Raw genomic sequence first — 7,476 nt, 5'->3', positions numbered from 1 at the left:
TATGCTTAATTTAGAGTTAATGTAACTTTAGTTGTTCTACAAATGTTGGGCTATATGTTTTGACTTTTAATACATTGTAAGGCTGCATGATGCGAATCTAATGATGATTTGAAAAAAGTTGCTTGAAAGGCATGAGCTCTGCTTTGTTTTTTTTTGCGCAGGCTGTACACACTTTATTAGTCTCTCGTTCACAATTTGACAAGCACTTAATAATGCCTCAAATTTCACAGCAGCATCCTGTTTTTGTCCGTACTGTACCTAAAGAAATGAATACCTTTTGTGGCCATTGTGCCCTTGGCCCAGAGTGCTGCGTTGTGCCCTTCTCACTGAGTGCTGCGTGTGTAATGAACACGATGGGAGACAGAGCTGGTTTCAAGCACAGGGCGCAGAAGGTGTTTATTGTAAAGGACCACAAGAGGAGGCAGGTAGCTGGGTCCATGGGCAGGCCGTGACTTTGCCTTCATCCATGTTGACCCCTCCTGGTGTCAACACGAATCCTAGGAAGGTTACCGTTGTAACGTGAAAGGTGCTCTTCTCAGCCTTGACATAAAGATGATGGTCCTGTAGCCACTGGAAGACCTGTTGCACATGCTGTACGTGTTCTGTATTGGAGTGAGAGTAGATCAAGATAACGTCAATGTACACGATGAGGAACTGGTTGATCATGTCCTGGAAAACTTCATTCATGAAGGACTGGAAGACTGCGGGAGCATTGGTGAGACCATAGGGCATAACCAGGTATTCGTAGTGACCCCTAGCGGTGATGAACGCCGTCTTCCAATCATCCCCACTTTGGATACGGACCAGGTTGTAAGCACTACGTAGGTCCAGTTTGGAGTAGATGGTAGCCTGTACAACTTGTTCTAGTGCGGCCGGAATCAGAGGGAAGCAATTGTTGATGGTAAAGTCTTCCCTGTGGCTTCCCTGTGGCTCAGTTGGTAGAGCATGGTGTTTGTGCAACGCCAGGGTTGTGGTTTCGATTCCCACGGGGGGCCAGTACAAAAAAAAAAAAATGTATGCATTCATACATTCATACATCATACATTCATTCATACATCTGGATAAGAGTGTCTGCTAAATGACTCAAATGTCAAATGTAAGGTCATTGAGGGGTCGGTAATCTATGCAGGGACGGAGACTACCATCCTTTCTTTTCACAAAAAAGAAACTGGATGCAGCCGGAGACGTGGATGGACTGATGAATCCCATGTCGAGGGCCTCTTCTATATAGGTATCCATAGCCTCATTCTCTGGGATGGACAAGGGGTAGATCCGACCCTTAGGGGGCAATGCCCCAGGAAGGAGGTCGATCGTGCAGTCCTCCGGGCGATGAGGGGCAGAATGGACGCCTTTTTCTGGCTGAAGACACTCTGGAACTGGGCATATACAGATGGGATGTGGGTTGGAATGGCAGACTCCAATCCTTCTATAGAGGTGGCTCGACAGGGTAGATTGAAGCAGTTCTTAAAACAGGTGGAAAACATTGGGTCGATCGGGTCTTTCTCACAGGCTACAAGTGAAGACAGACACATCGGGGATGCAAGAGGTGCATATTGAAGATATTGGAATAACTGTCCACATTTACTTTTTGTCAGCCAACAAGATGAATAGGCCTAATGAACAGCAAAAGCACTAGTCTATGTCAATCTACTATCCTCCATAGTACAAAAGTTGACCTATTCTATTCTGTGTGAGAAATAAATATTCCAAACATAGTCTGGGACAGTTGTGGGATGCAATAGATCCCAAATTAATACAACGATTAGCATCAAAAAACAACTTTTGATGAATAGGCCTAATAGATCAAAACATTATCAAAAGTGATTGCAAATGCTATTATGCATGTAATGCTTTTATTATAAAGGTGCATTTTTATGGTGAAAATGATCTTTCCCACACTTGAAACTCACGCACTGCTTATGTATGCCAGTTAGGCTCTAACCCCCTTGTAAAGCAGATTAATGTGCTTCATTTAAAAAGTAATTTGGCCACCTTATCAAAACAAATAGGCCTATATGCTAGGATACGTGCGCGACTATGATTCAAAAAAGTTTCGCGCAAAAAAGGCTGTTTCTCCGATGGGTATCATTCACAAGTGATAATATATAATTCACAAGTGATAGGCTAATATTCTTGATTTAATCTTGTCTTTACATATACTAAATTGTCACGCCTGGTCCCTGATAAGGGAGTAATTGGTTTAAAGGTAAATGATTAAAGAATCCAACCCTGAAACGTAACTAATTAGTAATTAGTAGTTATGTAGCATGTATAATGAATAATTAAAGTACTAAACGTAAGTCCCATAAAGTCTAGTAGAGACCCAGGAGGAAGAGAAATGTATGTGTGTATGAGTGGGCCTAAGAAAATAGTAGACTGTGTTTGACCCGACCTAGCGAGAGAATTTAGAGAAGAAAGAGAGTAAGGTTCCTCTAATCTCGGGGAAAGGAACAGACAGTGCTGGGTAGTGATTAACAGTGGTGAGAACAACGGGGAGGGATAGAACTCCGGGGAGGGATACAACTCACCTACTGTTCGGGTGTATGTATGTGTGTAGGACATCTACTGTTTGTGTGGAGGTATGTGCGTAAGTAGGGAGTGAGCATAAAATGAATGTCTTTGTATAACGGACTTCAGGACGTTCTCTGAATAAACTGTACAGACCTTTTGCATAAGCTGAGTCTTTGACTAATTATTATTAACCCAGTGTCTTACAAACCTTGGGGATTGGTCAAAGCTTATTGATTGTTAGTTATTATCATTGGGATAGAAAATTCTCTTGACAGTCCCGCTCCCCCTCTCGGATGCCCTTCATTACGCACACCTGTCACCATCATTACGCGTAGCAGCGCACATTGGACTCACCTGGACTCCTTCACTTCTCACCTGGACTCCTTCACGTTGTTTATTGCCCCGTCTATATCTGCCTGTTACTCAGTTGGTTCCCCATGTCAGCATTATTGTCGTTATGTCATTTTGTTCCCCCTGTCCAGACGCTGTTCTTGTTTTGGTTAGATTACCATTTTCCAAGTAAATGTTCACTCCCTGTACTTGCTTCTCATCTCCAGCGTCGATCCTTGTACTAAATAATATACAGCTGCTGTGCACTCAGCCACTCGGTGAAGTTTGCTTATGTGGCTCCTCATCAGTCTATTCAAGCAGGGACTGTGGGATGCGAGACCGTTTTTGGTGAAGTCTGGGGCACACTGGGGGGTGGAGGGGATTGTTAGGAGGGTGTCAGGGGATTTGAGGGGGAGGATGAGGAAGGAGGAGAGGAAGTGGGGCCTCTATGCCGCTCTGGAGCGGAGGAAGGGGGGACTGGGGTTATTCTAAGGAGCGAAGTATGGGTATCTTAGAGGTCGTTTTTTTTGTGAATGAGTTATGTAGTTTTGTTTTGTTGTAATATATGGGACACAGAAGGGCGCTGAGCGCCATGTAAATTATTAACACCGGCTGTTGAATGCACTAAATGGTGTGATTATTGATGAGACATTTTTTGTATGCTCTAGCCCCCTGCAAAAGAATGGGGCCAAGCTTTTTTGTTTGATGAATTGTTCACCAGTGTAAAGAGACTGGTTTTGTCAAATAAAAACTGAATCATCATCTGTTCTTATCAGTTTAATATCTGACACGTTCCCTATGTGGAAACCATATTTTAAATAGATTTTTGGAACATTGACCTGGTATTGCAGTACCTCCAGGAACAGTGCACCCCCCTAACGTTGTCATCATGAATCGTATCCCAAGAGTTTTCTTTGCTAGCAGTGTCCCATTTGAACTTGTTATCTGTCAGTTACTGGAAAAAAAGGTATGTATGACATAGCACAACGTTGGCTATTCTCGGACGCTATTTACGTGAAATCAAACTATATTAATGTGCCAAAAAAAATAAGACGCTCTTTTCTGCCCACTGCACACCTGATTGTTTAGCTTAAGGTGTCCTATAACACTGTGCCAAGTGACAATTTTCTCTGTTGTGGTATTTTCTTACTGTATTGACATCTGACTCATGGTCAGCTGGACACAAACATGAACAGTTATCTAACCTCAGATGCTTGCAGTGGTCACTAGTTTTCTTTCTGTTTAATTCATGAAACGTGTTCCTGGTTACAATGGCGAATTGCACTGACCTGCTGAGGGTGTCAGCTTCTCATATCAGGTAAATATTGACATCTACTGGTCATTTTTAAAGGTAAAATGTGTCTACTGCACCGTGAATGGCATTTAATTGCGCTGACAGCCGTTTTGCACTGTTTAGCTATGGCTTTAAACATCAATCTAGCAAGAGGGCAACATTTTATTAATGTAGTAGTGTCCCCCCCTCCCCCATTTACATCGATGGAGCTGTAGTGGAGCGGGTCGAGAGCTTCAAGTTCCTTGGTGTCGAACATCACCAACAAACTATCATGGTCCAAATGCACCAAGACAGTTGTGAAGAGGGCACAACAATGCCTATTCCCCCTCAGGAGACGGAAAAGATTTGGCATGGGGCCCCAGATCCTCACAAAGTTCTACAGCTGCACCGTCGAGAGCATCCTGGCCGGTTGCATCACCTCCTGGTGTGGCAACTGCTTGGCATTCGACCGTAAGGCGCTACAGAGGGTATATCACTGGGGCCAAGCTTCCTGCTATCCTGGACCTCTATAGGACCTCTATAGGACCTCTACTAGGCAAAAAAGTGTCAAAGACTCCAGTCACCCAAGTCATAGACTGTTCTCTCTGCTACCGCATGCAAAGCGTTACCGGAGTGCCAATTCTAGGTCTAAAAGGCTCCTTAAAACCTCACTAGGGTAGGGGGCAGCATTCGGAATTTTGGATGAAAAGCATGCCTAAAGTAAACTGCTTGCTACTCAGGTCCAGAAGCTAGGATATGCATATAATTAGATTTGGATAGAAAACTCTCTAAAGTTTCCAAAACTGTTAATATAATGTCTGTGAGTATAACAGAACTCATATGTCAGGCCAAAACCTGAGGAAAATCCATCCAGGAAGTGCCATTATTTTGAAATGCCTGTTTTTCCATTGAAAGCCTATCCACCATACAAAGACTTATGACCTAGTTCACAATCTCTATGGCTTCCACTACATGTGGCCAGTCTTTAGGCTTTGTTTCAGGCTTTTACTCTGAAAAATGAGGGAGAAACACCACTTTCAATGAGAGGACAGTGGAAATTTCCAGACATGAGTCCTGCGCATGACCGGGAACGTGCCTTTCTTGTTTTTTCTTTTCTATTTACGAAGCTATTGTCCGGTTGAAATATGATCGATTATTTATGACAGAAACAACCTGAGGATTGATTATAAACATCGTTTGACATGTTTCTACAAACTTTTATGGTACTTTTTAGATTTTTCGTCTGTCTGTTGTGACCGCGCATTGTTCCAATGGATTACTGAACAAAACGCACCAACAAAATTGAGGTTTTTGAATATAAAGAGGGACTTTATCGAACAAAACGAACATTTATTGTGTAACACGGAGTCTTGGGAGTGCAACCATATGAAGATCATCAAAGGTAAGTGATACATTTTATCGCTATTTCTGACTTTTGTTACTCCTCTTCTTGGCTGCTAACTGTTTGTAATGATTTGTCTGCTGGGCGCTGTTCTCAGATAATCGCATGGTTTGCTTTCGCCGTAAAGCCTTTTTGAAATCTGACACAGCGGTTGGATTAACAAGAAGTTTATCTTTAAGCTGGTGTATAACATTTGCATCTTTTATGTATGTTTATTTTGAGAATTTCTGTTTTGTTGAGTTTCACACTGCAATTTCACCGGATGTTGTTTGAGACAGTGGATTACTGAACAAAACGCGCTAACAAAACTGAGGTTTTTTGATATAATGAGGGACTTTATTGAACAAAACAAACATTTATTGAGTAACTGGGAGACTTGTGAGTGTAACCATATGAAGATCATATAAGTGATTCATTTTATCGCTATTCTGACATTTGTTACTCGTCTACTTGGCTGGTTACTGTTTGTAATGATTTGTCTGCTAGGCGCTGTTCTCAGATAATCGCATGGTTTGCTTTCGCCGTAAAGTATTTTTGAAATCTGACACCGTGGTTGGATTAACAACAAGTTAATCTTTAAACCAATGTATAACACTTGTATGTTTCATGAATTGTTATAATGAGTATTTCTGTTTTTGAATTTGGCGCTCTGCAATTTCACTGGATGTTGGCCAGGTGGGACGGTAGCGCCCCACACCCCCTAGAGAGGTTTTAACAGCTTCTACCCCCAAGCCATTAGACTGCTGAACAATTAATCAAATGGCCACATGGACTATTTGCATTGACCCCCCTTTGTTTTTATACTGCTGCTACTCGCTGGTTGTTATCTATGCATAGTCACTTTACCCCTACCGACATGTACAAATTACCTCAATTACCTCGCCTAACCTTTACCCCCGCACATTGACTCAGTACCGGTACCCCCTGTATATAGCCTTGTTATTGTTATTTTATTGTGCTCCTTTTTTTTAAAGTTTAGTTTATTTAGTAAATGTTTTCTTAACTCAATTTTCTTAAAAACTTCAAAAGGTACTCGCACATCTGAGCAATCTTATTTGCAGGTGCATGGCAACAGTTGAAACAGGATGAAGGAAAAAAAGAAACCGCACACTGCTCTTGATAGTATCACTGATATTTAATAAGCTTAGGTATCGGCCTCACGGCCTTCGTCAGAGCTTTTGTGAATTTTCTGAAAACAGCACACCTATGTAGACCTAGCCCCACCCACATCCGTTCCACGCATGGAAAGGGGTTGGAGGCAAAGGAAAAATAAATAAGTGCTACCAAACATAACAACATGCATTTCACAAATACTACAAAAGTGTATAAATAAGACGCATTAAACACGTCCATAAAACCAGAATGAGGACATAGCAAGTTTTCGTTAATCATTGGGTACATCATACGAAAAACATCAGAGTAATCTTAAATAGGCAGATAATTCATGTTTTATATTCACAACATACAGCATTTCATCATTAAGTCCTTTAGGAAATAATGTCTGGAAGGTGAAAATCCAAAAACATTCTCTTTTGCTCAGAGTATTATTAATATCACCTCCCCTGTCTGATATCTTAACTTTCTCTATGCCACAAAATCTAAAAAAGGTAGAAATGTCATGTTTTAGGTCATTAAAATGTACTGCGACTGGATAATCCCTGTCGTTTCGCCTGATTGAACTTTTATGTTCACTAATTCTCTGTTTGAGAGAGCGGGAGGTCTTACCGACATAGCAGAGCCCACATGGACATTTAATAATGTAAATAACATGGGTGGTGGTACACGTAATGATATCATTCATTTGAAACAGTTTTCCTGTGTGGGCAGTGTGTGGTGTGCGGTTTCTTTTTTTCCTTTAACTCAATTTTCTTAAAACGTCATTGTTGGTTAAGGGCTTGTAAGTAAGCATTTCACGGTAAGGTCTACAGCCATTGTATTTGGCATATGTGAGAAATATATA

At 41.5% G+C, this 7,476-nt stretch overlaps 1 non-coding gene across 1 annotated transcript; it reads left to right on the top strand.

The window, feature by feature from the left end:
* Positions 1 to 3,530: 3,530 nt before the first annotated feature.
* LOC123730602 (U2 spliceosomal RNA) lies at positions 3,531 to 3,717 on the top strand. Its single transcript, XR_006762038.1, has one exon. It is a non-coding gene; the product is annotated as a U2 spliceosomal RNA (small nuclear RNA).
* Positions 3,718 to 7,476: the final 3,759 nt, after the last annotated feature.

Source organism: Salmo salar, chromosome ssa25, assembly GCF_905237065.1.
Source record: "Salmo salar chromosome ssa25, Ssal_v3.1, whole genome shotgun sequence".
Lineage (NCBI taxonomy): Eukaryota > Metazoa > Chordata > Actinopteri > Salmoniformes > Salmonidae > Salmo > Salmo salar.
The sequence above is the reverse complement of the archived record's forward strand: the minus strand, read 5'-3'. Positions and strand labels throughout refer to the sequence as shown.